At 36.5% G+C, this 21427-nt stretch overlaps 1 long non-coding RNA gene across 1 annotated transcript in view; it reads left to right on the forward strand.

Annotated features, from left to right (window-relative positions):
- Nucleotides 1–254: 254 nt before the first annotated feature.
- LOC135418553 (uncharacterized) overlaps nucleotides 255–21427 on the forward strand; it is a 52068-nt gene continuing 30895 nt past the window's right edge. Inside the window, exon 1 of the long non-coding RNA XR_010432515.1 lies at nucleotides 255–528. This is a non-coding gene — a long non-coding RNA (uncharacterized LOC135418553). The remainder of the gene's footprint in view (nucleotides 529–21427) is intronic.

The raw sequence follows: 21427 nt of genomic DNA on the forward strand, positions 1-21427 counted from the left end.
AGCTGGTGATGCCTCTCTGAAAGCATATCTAAGAAAGGGAAGAATGCCCCACAAGCAGTGAAGAGTGATGGGGAAAAAAGTGTGAGCTGAGTTTGGGTTTTCTGTCTTTGTTTTCACCTGTGGATTGAGTTCACTAGCTGAGGAATATTTTCTATAGTTAGCACTTCTCAGAGGAGAAAGTAAAAATCACACAGACTACAAGGTTCAAAATTAGGGGTTTTTTTGTTGGTTTTTTTTTCTTCTTTTTCCTGAATTAGAACATATTAGGTATAACTCCATATTTCTCATTTCACTGTTATTTCATTTTTTTGGTGAAAACCATTGGTTCTCTACAGGAAATTCCAGAAGCTGTGAATGCTGGGAAGTGCCCAGGAAGGTGAAGAAGATGCTTGAGTAATCTGGAATGAGTGCTGCCACACTTTATACCTGGATACTTAACCCCTCCATCTCAGATGTAGCCATACCCACCAAAGGAAAAATACCTCCTTTTCTGATCCTCTTAGCCATGGAAGCAGGTTTGGCTGTGAGGTAAGGTCACAACAACAGGCTGGGATTTTAAGTCTTGTCCAACAGGTACTCCTGGATAGTGCTGGTTATTCCATTGATGTCCTTTGCTGTCCCTTTTACTATTTCTTGTCGCATTTTTTTGTCAGCCTTGTACCTCCCTTTCTCTGCCCTGATCTCCTCCCAAAATAAACAACCTACAGCTAGATATTTCTCTGCCATTAGTCTCAGTTTGCTACATCTGAGTAATTTCTCATGGTATGTTCAGTTTTCTCTCACATGTCTCAAATTCAAAGATTTAAATATTCAGAAAAAGGAATAGGAAGAAATTTTCAGAAGCAATGACATAATTCCATTACACAAATGGAAGGTCAGATTTCATGACAGGCTTTGTCCCCTGCCAAGGAGTTATTTTACAAATCTTACTACTTATTTTACTGCTTTCATACATGCTGAGTTCTTCTGAAAATATGGTTTAAATGGTCTTTGGAGCATCCTTTATAATCCGTAGACTGTGGAACAGGAAACTTCTAGACTGAAAGTTTGAAAAGCCTGCTTTTACTATCATTTTCAGTAGTAGTGAATGTCAGTATTCAATCTTGACTTCCTCCAGCTGGCCAATACAAGTTTAGTTTCTTATCAGCTTTTCTATTTTTATAACTTATTGGATTTGGATGAGTATTTAAGATTACATGTGAATTTTTCCATTTTACCTTGCATTCAAGAAGCCATGCAATTTTTGTTACCTGTCCAGTTGTTAAGGGTTGTTCATTGAATCAGACTTTTGGAAATTACAGTTCATGTAAAGACGAAAGGATGGTATAATGCAAATAAGAAGCAGCACGATAGATTTTGAAAAACTTAGTTTTAACTTCCAAATGCCTCTATCTGGTGGTTGTTGGTGGTGATTTTTCCTTGACGGTTTGTTTATTTATTTAAGATTAGATTTAATTTTAGATTTGAGGCCCAGATCCAAATGATTTCTACCATAGCAGCCTCAAAACTTTCATCCTGAAGAGGATGAACTAATAATAGAACAAAATTCTAGTGGTATTTGCTTAGGCTGCTCTTTCCTCATCTGCGACTTACCAGCATTTACCAGGATTTACCACTGTTTAATGAGTGCTTTTGGTGAGGCCTGAAAGACAGAAGTTATCTGTATTCTCTAAGAAACTCATGCACTGACTATTTCTTCTTCTGTTTCTTTTGCTTTCTATAGGAAATAGTTTCAAATACTTTATGTCTTACCATGTGAATTTCTTTTCAATCCTCTGGTTATATTCTGAGCCCCCACATTTTTTCGATAACCTTTCTGTGATAAAGTGACCAGAACAGTGTTTGAATGACTAACAAAATCACTGATGTATTATCAGATATGCATAAGTTTTGATATTGCATTCTGTCCTACTCTTTGGACCACCTAACATATCTTTGCTCTATGATTTCTTTACCTATTGGAGAGAAACTTTCACTGAGCTCGCACAGTGATAATTCGACCCCTTTCTTGTGTTGATTTTTGAGATAAGAGAATTCTAATTGGTGTAAAATAAATTTAAATTTTTCTCTCTCTTATTCTACATTTCTGGACTTGCACCTTTCACTTCCATTGTGTGGCCTTTTCCTGGAAAATGAAGAGTCTATGATATCAAAACATTTCTCAAGATTACAGAGATTACATCAAAACCTTCCATAGGAGTCAGATCTGGCAGGAAATCTGGCCAGATTGCATAGTTTCTAGCCAGCCTTTTCAGCTGCCACAGTGCCAGTCTAGAGAACTGCCACGTAGCTCCTCCCAGACTCTTCAGGCTGTGCTGATCTTAGGAACATTTCCTTTGCAAGACTGGATGTTGCAAGTTCTGCTCTCCCAGGCTACCCCAGCTTTGGCTGTCCCAGCTGCAAGATAAGCTGACATCTCCCTTGTGGACCTGCACCTTACACTGCCATACAGAGGAGACTGACTCACATTGTGCCCACTGACACTCCATCTTACAGCATGTCCAGCAAACAGTATTCCAACACCAGTAATTCATTCCTCCTTTCTCTCCTACCTCCACAGTAAATTACTGACAGGTTTCTAAGGGATATTTTGAAGTAAAAGAAATCAACCACTTCAAATTGCTAAACAATTGGCCCTTTGAAAAAGCAGGTCTTTGGCATCACTGCAGTGCACACGTTCAGTTGGTGGAAGGATGTGCTGGGCTTTCAGTGGTTGTTTTGGGTCTGGAGTAGAAAACTGTTTGCAGGAAGTTTAAATCACTGCTCGTGCTGCTCTGGTAGTTCTGTAAAGAAATATCCTTTTTCTTGGTTAATGAAAACTAGCTTTTTCATGAAACCTATGAACCTTTGACAGGTTTCTTGGATGCCTCAATCTGGAAGATCACCTGGCTCTATTGTTGTGTTTCATGCCCTGAGAAATCTAAGGTTACAGAAACTATTTTACTAGTTGCATCTTACTTGATCATGATATGCCAGGTATTTCATTTCTCTTAATCAGCCTTATAATTGTTTGCTGGGCTCATATGTAAAACTTTCTCATATGTTGTATTGATATGTGTTATATGTCACATATAACTCCATAACTCTATATTTGCACAATTTTTAAAAACTAGAACACAGTATTCATTATTTCCCATTCCTCTGAAACAATGGCAGTTCAGTATAGCTGTTGATTGAATTACTAAGTTACTCTGCCCACGTGGGAGGATAGTGAAGGACCATCTTCCAGTTTTAAAAACGAAAAAGATAACTGTGCAAACACTTTTGGAAGGCAGAGGACTGCTGAGACTCTCGAGACATAATGCACAGGATAGGGCTCTCAAGCAGAATGACAGCGAGGAAAAGGTTTGCATAGGGAGAATGCCGTGAGTTATATTTGTGAGCCTTATGGGAATAGGTGAACAGGACCTTAAATACTTGTGAATAAATGTTCTCATGGGTTTCTTGCCTATTGCAAAGATATTTTATGTATTTCATTGTGCAAAAAGCTATGATATTGCTGGAGAACATCTATTAAGGAGGAGGGGGAGGTGTCATTTACAAAAAATATGAGCAAATGGACCAGCTTCTCATTTCTCTCTTGCTAAGACAGGAAGGTATCATAGAAATGCATCAGTCCACAAGCAGACTTGTGAAAATATCCCAAAGTAGTCAAATATTCTTTAGAGTCATTTGATGTTTATCTTACTTGAATTCTAGAGCTGTAGACTCTATATAGAATTTGTAGTTTTCGAATGACTGGGATAATGTGGGAAGTTTTGTAATTTTTCAGGCAAAATGTTGGAATTTTTGGTGGCATTTTAATCCCGGGAATGGAAACGTGAATTTTATTTAAGAGAATTCTTTTTGGCTTCGCACCATCAGGTTACAAAATTCAGCATGATACATTATGCTAGTAACAATGTTTAATACAACAGAGACAAAATCTATTGAATATATTTAACTGGCAGACATTTCAAGAAAACCACACAAAAAATTGCTACATATCTGGTGTGTGAGTTAGCCAGTTCTAGACTAGTTTTAGATTAATGTAATTAACATCACTGTCATACTTTTCACGATTGATTTTTCTAAGATTTTGAACCAGAAACTAAAACTAAAAATAAAAGAAGCATTCTATTACATTTCATATTAACTTGAAAGTCAGGTCTAATAGTTTACAAGTCAAATAGTCGCATGACTAGGTCTTGTTATCCTCCAACCATCTCATATTTTAATTGATTTGATTTTTTGGTGATAAATGTCTTGTGTCACATATATAGCACAAAGCAAAACAAAACATAATGCAATTTCATCAAGGATCTTTTGTAATTGCTTATCACACATGGCTGTACATGATAGATAGAAACAATAAAAGAATAAATGAAAAATATTGAAGCCAAACCATGTTAGAAAAATAGTATTTTGGCTGCTTCTGAAATGTAGATTTTTTTTTATTTTTTTTTTTTTTGCAGTATGCCCTGACCTGAACACTCAGAAAACATCAATCTCTTCAGGAATGCATTAGGAACTGTGGGATAGAATTGATAAAGAGCTTACTTTCCACAGATTTAAAATCAATAGTGGAGACTTAAAGGAATACAACTGCTGGCTGCTGCATAGGGTGTAAGGCACACTTCTGAGTGCCTGGAGCAAGGTCATCATATTTATCCAGTGAATTCTTGCTTTTCATCTTGTTTGTTTTATTGAGACAGTGTTAGGAGAGCAGGTATAAAGCATCTTTTTAACTTAATGAAAATACATTATCTAAAAAGTGGTATAGTTTAAGAATCAGGAAGTCATAAAAAACTAATTTTAAAAAATAATTATTTACATATAATATAAGAATTTAAGATTTGTGTTTCAGAAACAAACTTCAATTTGTACACCTGGATAGCTGCCCCAGATGTGCTTGGATGTGGTCCACCTGTAATAGGCCTTCATTCCTTCCTAAAACCCAGGTCATACAGATGTAACTTAAAAATGTATCTGCCATCCCTCTGTAGCCTCAGTTTTCTAGTATCAGTAGTTCACAAAATACTGTTACATATAGATGAATGACCAGTCCCTCACTTTCTGTAGTCTGTGATAACCCAGACCCCCCAGTAAACTGAAATGTTGTTGGCTACTATACTGTTGTCTCATCTTGTCCCACCTGGTGCTGGGGAACCATTTCTTTCCCTTTAAAGAGAACCTGAAAAAACCTTATAACAAAATGAGATGTTGAATACTGAAGTAGCTTTTCACAGTCTTGTAAAACTCTGTCCTTACCACTGAGCCATGCAGGCTGGAAGGCACCTTCAGACGTCTCTAGTCCAGCCTAGTCCAGAGTTTGACCATCTTCACTGTGAAAATGCTTTCTTATAAATCAAGGTTTCCTGTGTCCTAACTGATGTCTGCTGTCTCTCCTCCTAGTGATGTGTGCTTTTGTGATGAGTCTGAATCCATCTTTTCTACACTTCTCACTGGCTTGTGGAAGAGGGGTCTCCACACAGGCTCTTTTTAAGACTACATGAACCCATTTGTATCACTCCTTTCTCATGTGTCACGTGTTTCAGCCCCTAATTGTCTCGATGGCAGGGCTTACTGCTGTACATCATCACATTTTGGGTTTTTTTCAGTAGCAATAGAAATATGTTCTTTGTCTGTAAAAAAAGTCCTACTACTTCTAGTGTTTGAAATGTGTTCTTTGCATTGACAATATTTGGTATCACAGGTCAAAATGGAAAAACAGTTGTCAATTCTGACTCCAAGATGCAGGATATCTTTTAACAAATTTTCAGTGTCTGTGATAAACTCCAGACAATACTCCACGTGGCAGCCTAATACACTGATACAGACCCCTCATGAACACTTGTAGCAGCACATTTTTTATAAGGTTTTGTGGGATTTTCTTTGTTTACCTCATTTTTCTGACACTGTAAGATGTCTGGGTTACTATCATGTTAAGGCTTCCTTAATGTTGTCTATTCATGGGACATGTTTTCTGAGCTGGGGACCTGCTTCGCTGTGGCTTACAATTCCTGCAGACATTCTTAGCATTAATATGTGATGTTCCTAAACTACTGACAGAAAGGAAACTTATGTTTACCTGACCCCACTTCTTGTGCCTTAACTCTTATATTTCATTTGACATCTGATTTTGGTCTCAGTTATAAATACTAGTTGTTGTGTTCTCTCAGGTTCAGAAGTTGTCTTTAAGTAAGGGAGAGTGCAGAGTGATGGGTGCTCCACTATGATTGCCAATTGCTGGATCTGAACTGAAAACTATAGCTAAAACCATAACTAATTCTTATTAGCTACAGCTTAATTCAGCTAAAATGAGGACTTGTGCTCATAGACAATGTCTTTTATTGCTCCCTGAATTCCTAAAAGTAGGGAAGAAAAGGGTTTGAATATTGTAACTTTTGTCCAGCTTGAATACACAATAGCTGCTAAGAGAAGCTGTCACACCAGTACACTATTGTGAATCATTGTTTACCGTGGTAAAGTCCCATTTTCTTCCATTTCTGAAGCAATATAGTTTATTCTCTAACCACCAGTCAGTTGCTCTCCTTTATTCTTTCAGAGACTCTGCTTGTTCAAGACTAGTGACTGCTTTTAATGTTTGGAGTTTTGCTGTTTTGGAGGTTTTTATTGTTTATTGGGGGGGTTGTGTGTTTTTGTTTGTTTGGGGAATCATCTGTTTAAAACATGAGACCATTTAAAATGTATAAAGTTAAATAAAATGAACAGTTTAGACCCCTATCACCTAGCTTCACATTTTGATTGAGTTAGTTTGACTATTTGCATTCCATGAGCAGATCTGGTATTTTTTTTTCTCTGCTGTTTCCATTGCTCTTGTTAATTCTACTGCTTTGGGCCATGTTAAATTTGCTTTTGCCAGGAATCATCTTTGAAATCTCTCATTATTAACAGAGCATTCATTCTCTCAGTTTGTCCTCTAGGACATTTCTAAATAGGCAATTTTCTGTTAGACTTTTAGGCTGTCACATACACAGTTATTGTATCATACAGCTACACTATCATATTGCCTCTTCCTATAATGAAATATTTCACAATGATGTTAGGTTTGATATGTATTACTCTTTTACAACTATTTGCACATCTTCAGAGGTTTTATCTCCTATTTTTTGATGCTGCCACAAACTGCTTGAGACAGGATAAGTTTAACACTTTATACTTTATTTAGGAAAATTATTTGTTCTCTGTAATCTCATATGAGGAAAAACACTGGCCCAGGGTTTCTATATATTGCTGCCAGTCCTCATTTTCTGCATTGAACTATTCATTTTTCCTACAAACTACCACTCTTTTGTTTGTTTGTTTTTAGCATTTATATAAAGAAACCTTTAGTTTAAAAAAGCAAACTGTGCTTACATCAATGAAAAGAAATTCCTGCTCTATTTCAGCAGCATGAAAAATACAGTAGAGGAAAAAACTCTGTGTAATTAAACAGTAAACAGAGATGGAAATGGAGAATTACTACCTTATGTCTTGCTTTTTGTTCATTTCCTGAGACACTATTTGTTAGCTTTCTGGAATATTTTGTTCTGGGTGCTACAAGGTGGTTGACCAGTGCGCCTTTGGAGGAGGTATCCTTAAAATAATTTGTTTAATGACCCTTTTCCATCACTAATTGCAATTTGGAGGAGTCAACGTATAAATGATCTGGTTTTGAAATTAGTGCTCTAGTAGATCTTTTGATGATTTATATGTATTTTTTATGTCATTTTTTCAGCACAAACTAGAAAGTTGCTCTGCAGGGCTAGTATGTCTATTTATTTTCTCTTCTGCAAAAGTCTTTGAGGTAGATTTCAGCTTTTTTGAAGTAGTTCATGTTTTCTTTCTGTTCTGAGTGCAACCCATCAATTTGCTTGGAGCTATGAACGTCCATAGTTTTATTTTATAGGACAATACCAAGCATGAGTTGTGGAATATACTGCCTTTAGGTCTACCAACTTGTAGGCTCTAGAGCAGATAAATCATTACCAAAGCCCCCAGTCTGGTAGCTAAATGTAGTCCATGAATGACATCAGCTGAGATCCAGCTACAATTCTTACAGTCTCTAGACAACATCTAAAGAGCAAGAATGCCAACAGGAACTTTGTGCAATAATAACTGTTATTTGCTGCAAAATTTAGCATATGATTTCTCTGTTCATCCCAAATCCATTTGCTGTAAGGGTGTTATTTAGGAGCTGTCCAGATTAAATTATCTTTTCTGAACATGTAAGGGAAGCCTGAGATCTGGACTTTGGCTGGGAAAAGTTTTCTGTGTCACCTTTTCAACAAATTAAATATTTGAACTTGGGATATAACAGGGGCTGGATATACCTCTCAGTTCGCAGTTGCTATCAAGGCCAGTGCCATCTCGACAGGCCTGCTTTCATGCCCTAAACCAATCTGCTTGGTTGCTCAAATCTTATGTGACTTAAGAGAGCTCTTTGGGACTGGACTACAACCTTTGTTGACAATGCACCAGCCTAAATCTCTGTGATGCCTTCTCTGCCCCGCTCCACTGGAGATCTCAACTAACTTGTTTGGCTCCCTACCATAAAACAGAGACAGAGAAAAGTTCTCCTGCAGAAAGGTACTAATCTACTGATGGAAGCAGCTTGTTCTTTCATTTCTTTAAAAGTCATTTATATTAACCCCCTTGAAACTTCCATTTAACCCTTCCATTATCAACCCCTCTTCTGGCTCCCAGTCTCTCTTCTGTCTCATTTTCCTTCAGCTTAGCCTTTGGGGTCTTTTTTTTACTCCTAATTAATATGTAGGAGCATTTTAACTATTGTTAGTTTACCTTATTTTCATGAATTTTTTTCTGAGTTCAGTCTTACTTTGTAGCTTCAACTTAGAGAGAAGGCTCTTCAAATGAAAAGTCAGGATCAAAGGTCCCTAGCCTTTGTAAATTGAATTTCAAACCCTAGCAGTACTTACCTCAGTGTTTTTTTTTACACAAATTGCTTTTTATATTAATTTCTGGTATTTATAGACATCAATAGTTTATTCGTGCAGGGGTTAAGGAGAAGAGAGATCCTGAAAATTATGCAAATTGAGGGGTACTTTCAGATCTGCCAGATATAATCTGGTTGGAACTCCAGAGAAGCACAATAGAGCCACTACATTTGATTTAAGGTAGACACATAGCTGAAGAGGAAAGCTATTTTGTCAAAAGTCTAAGACTTTTTCCGTACAGCCTAATATAGTCGGGCATCAGACTCCTCTTGTATTTCTAAAGAAATCAAGTTCCTATGTCACTTAGACTTCTGTCATAATTCTAATCCGTTTTTTGTGTATCTTTTATCTAGTCATAGGTAATATATATTGCTGAAATATGGTAGGAAACATTCAATTCCTTTATTATTTATTAGAAAGAAATATTTCACTATTTAAATGATAAAATTTAAAAAGATCAAATCTAAACCAAAGCCAGCCTGTAGTTTAGCCACTTGCATGGGGAAAATCATTTAAAGTTATTTATATTTTATATTTCTCTGCTCAGCAGTTTTTGTGGGTTCAATATTTCAGTGATTTACGTGCAATAACCTTGGGCTGTTTTCCAGGATCTCCCAAAGGCCTTTTTAGTGACCTTGGGCAAGTTCATGGCAAATAAATAATAGGATTGAACCTAATATCCTTTACAAAGGAAACCAGTGTGGCTATAAGTATAAATGTTTATGTACTCATTTCAGATACTGCAGTGAAAGAGTTCTGTTGACCACAAAACAGCATTATTTATTGGCGTGGATAAGATTGAATGATGAAGATGCTAACACTATCTACTCAATCTGCATACTTGTTAGTGTGACATAAACACAACACTTCCCATCAAATACACTCTTCCTGATATGAATCAAGCTCTTTTATTACAGTGTTCTACACTATCATCAATCTGCCTCCCTGGCCTTGACTGCCAAATACAAAATGCTTGCTGATTTTCAGGAATGCCACTTGATAGCAATCTGCTCTTGGTTTAGAGTAATGGACTATCAGCAGAACACATACAAAAAAATATTTACAAGCATTTAGAATTGAATTTGGGGTCCTTACTTTGTACCAGAAATGCAATTCAGGTACGTGCTCCTGCAGTGAATGGGCTTGCACTAGGTATACACACAGAATTTGGACCTTCATTCATCATTAGAAATTAAGTAAAGTGTTTATAGAGAATCACTATATGAGGCTTAGTTTCACTATCAGACATGGGAGGATCTGTTGCAATTGAGGATTTTATCTCTCCTTGCACACTGCATGATACTTGTATTTTCTTTTTTTCTCTGTCTAAAATGTTGAACATTTTGGATAGGCAATCCATACCAATACAGGAAAACGTCATTGCTAGCCATAAAGAGATTAACAAGAACTCTAAATAATCAAAGAATTCTAAATAATCAATAAACCCTATTGAAGATAATAATCAATCCAGTTGGCAAATACTTTTGACACTAAAGATCAAGATAGGCAGTTTGGAGGTTTTAGTACCCCCCAAAAATAATCATTCTTCTCTTGCAGAATTCTACCAGAAAGCAAAAATCCTCTGTTTAATTGGCTTTATTACTGTTGTTTTATGTTAATGAATCCATGTGTCAGCCCCATAATCCCTTAAGCGACTATGTCCAGTGCTGTACACCAGGAGCTGAGCAATCAATGATCTTCACCTTGTGAAAAATCACAAAAAGTGTGTTATGTGTGGGAGGTGCAAAAAGTCAAGGTTTGAAATACAGAAGCAGCTGTTAACATCACACTTTCCTAGGTGTTTTGTGATGATAGGAAAGCTGACGCGCTGTGAGGTTGTTGGCTAGAAGGGTACAGTAGCGTGGAAGATCTATTTATGTTTAATGCAGACAGACACATTTAATTGGATACACTGAAAAAATTTAAGACACTGAAAAAATGTGAGAATTGTTGTGCATTTTGTGCTCAAATTGAAGGAAATCGATGCCAATAAGATCATTGCATCCTTTTTAAAGGAATTTCTTTTTTCTTGAATGAACTTAGGATTCTTTTGAAGTCAGAGACATTAAATTCTCCTCCTTTATGTAAAATGAAAAGGGTGGTCTTTCAATCTTGGTAGCAAAGCAGGACCTTAAAAATGCATAAATAACTTTCCCAATGAGTTTCCCAATGACTGACTGTGAGGAAATTACTGATACTCCCTGTGTCTGTTTTATTTGACTAGCAGGAAAATATTAAATTTATATCTAGCGTTACAAACTTCATCTGTTCAAAAAGCTTTGTTTTTATTGTGTGTGTAGTAAGGGATCCTCCCCTGCATTGGAGGGTATGCAGCAGCAAAGAAGGAAGAAAGCAAATCAATGTCTAGGAGAAAATAGGTAAGATTTAATTTAGATGCCTTAAATCCCATGTTGTGACATCTTCTTATTCTTCTTCCCCCGCTTGAACTCATGCATGGGCATTAACTTCTTGATGAAGCATTTTGTTTAAGATTTCAGGGACCACAGAGACCATAAATACTGATTTTTAGAAAAAAAAACTGGTGATAAAGTTGTATATCATCATATTTCCTCTTAGTATGTATGATCTTCTCACACTGGTTTGAAAAAAGTCGAAATAATTCAGTTCCTCTAAAGTATAAATTGCTGACAAAAAAACAAAATCAAGGACATCCATATCAGTACTTCAGTTGTTTTTGTTCTTGCACTGATGCAAACAAAAAGTGTTAAGCCATTTACAGTCTGCCCATGTGTGTCATTCCTAGTACAACAGACACCTGAAGGGTTTGATTTTAAAACACCATTTAGATGGGAATTATCTGTTGGTCTAAGGTTGTAGCTTTTGGTTTTAGTTTTCTCCTTAGGGGAAACAGAACATAAGTGACCAATGAGAAAGATCTGTTCTTCTGTTCAGAGAAGAGCTTCTCTGTTATGCTGCCAGTTCAATAGCTTGACTGTGTTTGTTTTATTATATATATTGCTATTTAATCACTGGATTCAGTTTTAATCTTTCATTGGTTCTTTTCCAGACAGTGCTTTGGAGCTGCTTATTAGCTCTATCCTTATAATCCTAGATTTTTTCTATTAAACTGTTAAATGGAAATTTAGCTTTAAGACTTGTGGGAATTCATGTTGGCTACAACTGTGTTATCTGTACAGCTGACTTTATATGATCCTTGATCCTAGTGGAGAATTGAGAGTTGAGAAAGGTGGATTAGGAGAGATGCTGGACAGCAAGCGTTCACAGCTAGAAAAGTGAGCATTTTATTTTAAATGCAGTTCTAATGGCAACTGGGTTCCTCCAATGTCAGGACAATGTGCAGCAGAGACAGCATACAGCAGACAGTGTAACTGCGTCTGATGGATGGAATTGGGGTCATTTAGGGAATTTCTTAACCTATTGTTAATCTTTCTGAATTGAGATTCTGCCATAAACATTATTAATTCAGTTAGCATTTTAGTTCAGATTGCAAGTGGAAATAATCCCACCACCTTTTAATTTAATGAAAAAGGAACTAACTGTTAGAAATCATAGAGGCACACTGAATAGACAAATTCCACTGGGAAGAAGGAAAAATTTTTCCGTGAGGGTCTTCATCGTGGGAAGACTTTGAAAGGAAAATGCATGTGAGAATAAAGTAGATCTAGGTGACTTCGAAGGTGATTTTGCCAAGTGCTGATGGGAGACTATGATGTGAACCTTTCTAAAGGCTGTGGTCTGGAGAAGTAAAATATTACTTCTTGTGGTGTTAGTCTTTATACTGTGGTGCTAATTAACCAAGTTCATCTGACTAGGATAACCAGGAGCAGTTCTCATGTTGGACATAGAGGGTCTGTCCTTACCAGGACTTTGTGACTCTATATAAATCAGAGTCCCATTTGGCTCAGCACTAAACATAAATGTGCTGGCACCAAACCCAACACCACAACACAGTGGGGCAGCAAGTGTTACTGCTGTTGAGAAATGTGAAGTGAACAAGTGAAGAAATGCCAGAGACACCACTCAATGTACTCACACAGGATTCAGATAGTGTTGTCACTGTTGGCTGTGTTAAAATGTTGGACTGATCTTTGAAGTATTTGAGCTTTTTCAGCTCAAAGAGTTAGTTAAGTAAGTTAGTTAACACGAATTTTCTTACTGAAGCTATTTTTTGCCTACCCCAATAAAAAGGCAACTCTTGAAACAGACACCTAGAATAGGCTAAAAAGATTTTCTGCTAAGGAGATTTAAGTTGTTCTGCAGTGCAGTCATGTATGTGACTACAGAAACTGCTAAGCAAACTGGATACTACCAGTATGATATTAGGCTGTACAGGACAAATTTATCCTTACTGACTTCTGTGTTGTCATGGATACATTGCCATTGGTACCTGAGCTAGATACTTTAAAACTAGCTCAGCTATGTCAGTTATATTGTGATTTCTGCAAAGTTTTGGTCTAGTCTGAAAGGGAGTAGAAAAGGGATCTTGTCTGGTGCTAGTTCCAAAGCAGCAAAAGTTCTACTTTCCTCCTTCTGTTACCTCTGATATTACTGGTTTAATAATGAGAAATGATTTTGTTGTAGAGCATTGTAGGGCACTTTTAGGGTAAGATTTTTCCTGTGGGACATTTATTTGCATTAGATATTGGACAATATTCTTGATGGAAGTGTACTTTTTTGATACTTTATTCCCCACACCTCTCTTATTCCACCAAATCTGAGCATAAATATTCTGGAGAAATATACTTTAAATATTTGTATTTATTACTGTAAATGGAAATCACAGAGCTAAATCCTCATGCACTGGACTAAATATTTACCCTTCTGTGTAGATTTTAAGTATATTCAAGGACAGAACAATAATTTTCAATGTTCAGAAACAGTAGAAAGTGCCATTAAAGAGCTATGGACATTTTCTTATTATTGAGTAGGAGAATTTGAAGCTAATATGAAAAATTGGAGTGGGTTCTAAAACATAAACATAAATATTTTGTGTCTTAAAATATTTCAGTGATCATGTTATAATGCTGTTAATTGCTTGGTTATCTATTAGTCCAGCCGACCTCTAGGAAGCCCTTTGTACATAGTATCACATGTTAAAAACCATTCAGCTTACTGGAACAGCCCCTGATTAAAGACTTAATAGTATAAAGGGTCCAAATGGACAAAAATGTAGGATATTAAATGAAACTAAAATGAAATAAAGTTTCTTGCCAAAGTCATAAATCTAGTCAGGTAAATAAGAAATGTGCTTGTCGCTTTTTACTCCCTGTCCAGCACCTAATACACAGACCCAGACAGCCATAGCTTAAACTGGGAGCCACTCAGGCAGACCAGAAGGAATTGCTTGGGTGCAGAATCACAATGACAGGGTTACATGGCTTCTAGATTTACAATGATCCTACTTCTGGCTTCCCAAACAGTGCAGGAAGGTCTGTGCCTTTCATCATCTCCGCATGTCTGTCCTTTACAAAATGGTGTCAGGAGAAGTCTCTGCACCAGCCCAGGGGCTACAGCCTGAACCCATGAGCACATCAGCAGGGCTTGGACCCACGGGCACCACAGAGCAGAGAGACACCTGACCATTTGCCAGGAAATGGGAGGCCAGGTCACCCCTGCACCCTAAAGGAGGAACTCCAATAGAGATCTAACTCGTACAAGAACTTCTTTCCCTTTGGTGGTATTTTGAAGATGACAGTGGGGAAAACATCAGCAAACTTTCCCCAGAGTGAGACTCCAATTCCCTCTGTTATAGTCTATCCTACCTGCTCTTGACAGGGTAGATCAGTGCTATTGCGTTTAGGGATAAATTACATAACTTTGCATATACCTGTGCTAGCAGATGTGGCTTTTTTTAATAGAAAAATTGACAAAAGGGCAAGTATTGACAAGACTAAAGTAGATTAAATATGGAATACCTTGCTGAGGTTTTAGCTCACTAAAACCAAAACTATGTCTCTGATTTACTAAGCCAGGAAAATAACTTATAGTTTACACTTGTTTTTCTCTTCCTTTTGAGACCCAGGGAGGCTAATACTTTTATAATAACTGTTTATTGAATGTCTCACTTCATGATCCTGACCTAAGCACTGAACAGGAGACCACTACAGGAAATTTATGCCTCAAACCAGCATAGTATCTCCAACTATTATTGAATTGTAGCACTACAATATAGCTCACAATAAAGCTTGTAACAGTGGCGAGTTCATTGCAGCTCTTTCTCTTCAAAGTCTCCTGCTACACTTTTAAATCAATTTCTAACAGGGAAACATTTTTTCCCAGGGCAGTAAGTAAAATGTTTATGGCAAGAAGACTCCTCTCTTGCCCCGCTGTGCCTGAGCAATCCAGGAATTGCAGTAGATCAGGAGTCCCTCGCTTCCCCTTTGAGGGAAAGGATGAGTGGGGATATACTCAATGGTGGCCTTGTCCACCACACAAATCCTCCTCCGGGCTAGATGACCCAGACTTAGAGTCCACACAAATATTTATACCTCTCAGTGGTGCCCTTAAAATCCATCCTACCATGGGCAGTAGAGCTGTATTTTGTGCCATGGGATGAAGTTTTTGTCAGTTACAATATAAAGAGGAAAGATTATATAATTAATAAAGATTTAATTTTATGGTTACAGTGGGATTTTTTTTTTAAAATAACAAACTACTAGCTGTCTTAAATCAAACTAGTAGTTGTAAAACCTGGGAATAGAGAGAAATTCAGATTCATCTTCAATTTCTCTAGTCTGATCCTATCTTAAATAAGCTTTAGTTTAATATCAGATCTGCCTCTGAAGCCAAACATAAAAAAAATCATAACAAAAACCTCATACAACACTTGTACATCTACAGTAACATGGAGCTAGTTTGCTAATAATGAAAATAGCTTGAGGGGTTTGGAGAGGTAAATTGTATTGGTAGCTAAGTGAAAAGTGACAGTATCTATTTTTATGACCAGATTTGCTCTGAATCAGGGAAAAACCTCTGATCTGTTTTAACGAGCTAGACTACAGATGTAATCTAAATAAATTACATTTCTTATTCATGTAAGGTTCTTTCTCTATAAGAAATTTAAAAGCCATATTTCTTCTGTATTATTATGTAGTGGCTGCTTACCAGGATCATAATTTTTTCTAACGCCAAAGAAAAAAATGAAGAAATTAGAGTTAGGCATATTCGTTAAAGGAAAGAGGTTGCTCAGTACAGATTAAATTTTTAGGGGATTTTGATGTTGCCTTTTAAGAGCATGCACAGATAATAATTCAGAACCTTGCAGTTCAGTTAGGTCTGATTGGTAGAAAGCATATTTGACCTTCAATGCAGTATCCTCAAAATCAAGTTGCTGCCAAACTTTGCAAAATCCAATTGCAAATCATGAAATTGTTAAGCTTTCTCATAACCAACTGATTTTTTTTTTTTACATTTGAAAAATGCTCTGTATAAAAAATGGATTATTTTTCTAAAACTATTTTTAAAATTACATTTGGAGGGAGAACTTAATCTCAAATATTTAAAGTGTAGTGTAATGAGAGCAACTGCAAGATAGTTACATTGAGAAGCGCTTTCTTATAATAACTGTGGGTATTTCTATGAGCTCTATCTATATTGCAAATGACATAAATAAAAAAGTAAATGCTATTCTTCCTCCTTTTTTATACTCTTTAAATGTTCCTTCAAATAAGATTAATTTAATTTGTTTCTATAAGAAAACTAGGCTATCAGGCTGGTGATTTAATGGATAAATGTCTGTTCAAATGATTAATTTTACCCTGGGACTTCAGTAAGGGCTCCAGCTCATTGTGCTCTGCAATAGTATAGTACATTTCATAGCTGTGGGCTTTGATGGAGAGCAGCCTGCCCTCTGCTCCAGAGAATGCCTCTCAGGGGAATGTTCACCACAGTACTTTAGATGATAACCACTTCCAGAAATTGTAATGGATGACAAAATAAACGGCAAGATAGTTTGACCCATGCCAGTTTGAAGGCTTTAAAATTACTGACCTTACTCTAAACTTACAGGTTTTTAGTTTTTTTACTTCCCTGTGTAGAAAATGGAATACGGGTGTGCTGTGATTTCTACCAGAAAGGCTTGCAGCAGGATGCCCTGTAGCTTCTGTGCAAGTAGAGTTTCTTACATAATGTGTTTCGGTGAAGGCAGAAATGTAGATCACTGCCGTGGAGTTGTTGCCACATGAGAGAGATCATGTGGTAGAGAGTTGGCTCTGCTTTTGGATGATTATAGAGTTTTGGCTTCTGTTACCATCTGCACAACCAAGAGCGACAAGTGTGAAGTGATGCCCTGTACACATTTTGAAGTTGACTTTAAACTTGCTTGTATAGACCAAGTTGTGTTGTCACAAGAATATACAGTGAAAGTCACCCTGCAATGAGACCATGCTCTGTGCTGCCATGGCTACATTGCTCATGTTATCTCTGTGAGCAGCTCTGACATGTCTGCTAATTTATAGACATAGAAGTGACTGGAGTGTTGAGACGTCTTTTGGGTTTTCCTTGGTGCACAATATGGGGACAGAATTACGTGAGATACACACATTTGCTTTACAGCAGTACTGAGAAATTTTGCTGACCTAGACATGAAATACGCTTTCTTGGTTTTTTTAATAAGATGCCATTAGAAAGCCAGTATTTCACTCATGCATAAAAATGTTACTAAAAAAGATGTCAGACTTTGTGATGTAGACAAATATCAGCCCGTCTCGACTGGATGTACAAAATTTATTGTTATTTTTTGACTTTAAGTGTCAACATCAAGTGCAAAGAGTTATTAAGAAAACAGTATCCATCAAATGTATCCATTCCTACCAAACTTTTCTATAATACCTTTACTGGCATTTACAGATTTTCATAGTGTGGCAGACATAATTCATTTCTGGGTTTAACCACTCCAAGTTAATGAGGTTGTTCTAAATTTGTGCTGATAAAATCTTTATACCACCTCATGCTGCAGTACATGTCTTATATAGTGTGCAGAGAGGTGGATGTATATACATTAGCTCAGCTTATTTATTTGTCTTTAGATTTATGGTGCATAAAGCTTAGGATCTAGTATTTTTAATACTTCAATAGTCTTAAAATGCCCATAACTATAAAGGTAAATGACCTATGAAATTATATACTTAGCATTTGTAAAGGAATAATATGTTTAGAGACCCAATGAAATAAATCTACCAACATAAGACTACTTCAGAGAATCTGATTTCCATGAAGTTATTTTTTCTACAGAATATCAGGAAAGCTAATTTAGTTAGACAAAAAGCCCATTAGAGGGATAAATGGGGGAGGGGGGAAAATATGCATATATTACTTGAATTAAACAAAGGCAGTGAAAAAAATTCCATTTGGCCAACCCAGCCAATATTTGATGTAATACAAATTACCAACAAAATTCACTCAGCAATGAAAATAATTTGGGATTTCTGAGTGTCTATAAATGCTTCTTTGAAAGTGAAAAAAAATTCAAAGTACTTGAAGTTTCCACTATTAAGTTATTTTATTTTCTTGTGTGCTAGCTTTTATTACTAAACTCAGATTTGTTTCGAAGCATTTAAAAATGCCGGAATTGGTGGGGGAGAGTGAAATATTTATACTTATGTCATCTGAGTATTTTTTTAGTAATTGCAAAAGTGGCAGTATCTAAGACATCAGTATGAAAGAAAGCTTTACATTAGTTTGAACAGTAATATAGCAAACAGCAACAAGACTAAAGTATATATGCTATAATAGATACAAAAAGCTCTTACATCTAGAGGTATCACTTCTGCCTAAGGTAGTTTCTGAAATGCAAATTTTGAAACTGGGGAGACACGCTAGGAAACTAACCTATAGGTCTGCTCTGGTTTTAAAATTTCCCTCTGACAACATTAGTTGACCACCTTCCAAGTCAGGTCGGACTAGGCAGGCAAGTCCTTATCCTGAGGGGTCACTCATGTGTCAGCTTCTTGCATTGCTGGGAATACCAAGGTCTGAGTTTACAATAATTTCACCAAAACAATTGAGGACTAGGAAATTCCATCACACTAAATATTATTCTTGTACATAAAGCTGGACATGTGCTTAATGCCTTTGAAAAAAAAACAAACTAAGTAGATGAAGCACAGGATTATATTACTTGACTTAGAGTAATTGACCTCCTGACTGTGTATTTTCAGAATTTATTGATACTTTCTATGTGTAAGCCACCCTAGTGAGACATGTCATCCATTTTGGGCCAACCAGTGCACATGCTTCTCTTTTAAGACTAATATTTCAGAATTAAATATCAGATCCAATTCAATAGTATATTCAATTCCAAATATGAACATACCCTCAGAGAGTGAGAATAGAGGGAAAGGTCAGATGATATCATCAGTTGCTAAGAACAGCTACAGGGTTTGAGAAGTAGGCTGAAGAGAAGGCAATGTTACTTGAACAGGAGCCAAAATTCTGCACTGTGGTGAAAAATTTTTCTTTAAGTTCTGAGTACGTTATTTCCATTTTGTAAGGATCTTTGAGGATTGCACCATCCAGCTTTCAGGGATTAAAAGCAACAGCAGCCTTTTTAATTGTTAGAAATGCTGGTGTTAAGCTTCAAAGGAATAAGACCTATAAAGACGTGATCAAATGGTTAATTAAGATATATGTTTGCTCTCATCCTTCATTTAGAGAAGGAAAATGTTGTAATGAGATGTATTCCTGAATGGTGTAGCTATTATGTTATCTGCAATTATGTAGTAAGATTTGATATTTCAGGCCTATTCAGATATCTTTCAGGGTTTTTCAATACAAAAGCAGTTTAGTCCCTCAATGTATCTAATAAAGTGAATTCATTGAGATGATGTGTTGAAGATTAAAGAACTAAATCTTGCAATTATTGCAGTCATAAAACATGCTATGTAATAAAACTGAGAAGCATTTTATAGAATGATTTAGCACATTTGGTAGTCAGTGGAAAGAAACAAATGAGATTGGTCCTAATGGACTTTACTTGAAAATCAAGGAAGTCAAAGTGAGTTACGAAATCAGGGTGAACAAGGCACGTAACAGCCTTAAATCTCTGAACATGTCTATAATGCAATGCAGATGCTTGCAAGCATTTCTGAGGTAAAATTGGCAAAGTAAGCTCTTGACTGTGCGAGCCGTGTATCAGCACACCCCTGAGCTAAGCGACCCACTGAGCAACATGCTGGGGAGTCAGGTGCCATCTTTTCCTGAAGAAAACAGTTCACCTTAGGACATGTATCTGTATAGGAGTCTGTGCTTGAGCTCTGTGGACAGACCATCTTGGACATCACCACACAGCTCTCCATCCTGCCATGACAGGTATTCCCTTGGTTTCCAAGTTTTATGCAAACTTCCAAAGAATAAAAGATTCTATATATTCTCCACAGTGTTTATTCATTTCACATAGTAGCTTTCACTACTCTCACTGCCATTCCTCTTGGCAGCTCTTTTTAAAAATGTAACCTACTCAATTGCCATCTTTCATTATAATCCCAAATTTATAAATAGAAGAAAATGACTGCTTTAAAAAAAATCAAAGCACTTGGCTGACTATCAGGATGTGTTATTACAAATCTCTTTGTGTGCTGTGAAAGGGCTTGTCTTTTCCTTCCAAATGCTAGTCTAATTTTCATAATAATGATTTTAGCTTTGCCTTCCTTTTTAAAAACAGCGTTAAATTAAAAAATGAGTATGTTCCAGCGGTCAAATCTATTGGTGGCAAAACATACTTATTGTTAATGGGAGTATAACCTTGTTAAAGGCTGAGTGAAAACTAAATGATGTCCTTACAAAGAGAAAAATAATGCAGCTTGTTTCTGGCATAAGTAGGGGGAGGGGAAAAGAGGGGAAGTGTGAGCTATAAACAAATCTGTGCGATGGAGGCAAGCTTGGTGTCTAACAGGATAACTGTCTTATGTACAGAAATGACAGCAGGAGTAGTGACTGATAGAACTGAATGATTGGCAGAAGGGAGGCTGCTGTGGTGACTCTTGAAAAAGCAGTTTTCTTCCATAATCTGTGCTCTTCAGTATCCTTGGCTAAGGAAATAAATCAATGCATGCTTCCTAAACTGTATAACCATGGTTTTTCTAAATGGGAACCTAGCCTTTGAATATCCCTATGCACAGTAAGGGAGAACCTTTCTCTTGGTAGTAAATCACACAGTTAAAAAATTTTTGAATTTGGTATGCAGAAAAATGATTCTTAGGTGTTGGAAGATGAACTTTCATTGGAACTACGCTGATTTACATGAACTGGCAACCAGGACTTTAACTTCAGCAGCAATGGAAAACAATAATAGATGTGTCAAAAAATAAATTATAAACAATCATAGTAATTTCAGATTTCCTATCTGAAGTTAAAGCAAGTATATAAAATAGCAGTGAGCTAAAAATATTTGTTTCCCATAGATTTCAAAATGACCCTGTGGTGAGATTGATTTTTATTTTTAATGGAAAAGAGGTATAATGAGGGAGAATTTTTAAATTAATATTTTTAATTAACATTTCCATCTTTAC

This window comes from Pseudopipra pipra, chromosome 9, assembly GCF_036250125.1.
Source record: "Pseudopipra pipra isolate bDixPip1 chromosome 9, bDixPip1.hap1, whole genome shotgun sequence".
NCBI classification, from domain to species: domain Eukaryota; kingdom Metazoa; phylum Chordata; class Aves; order Passeriformes; family Pipridae; genus Pseudopipra; species Pseudopipra pipra.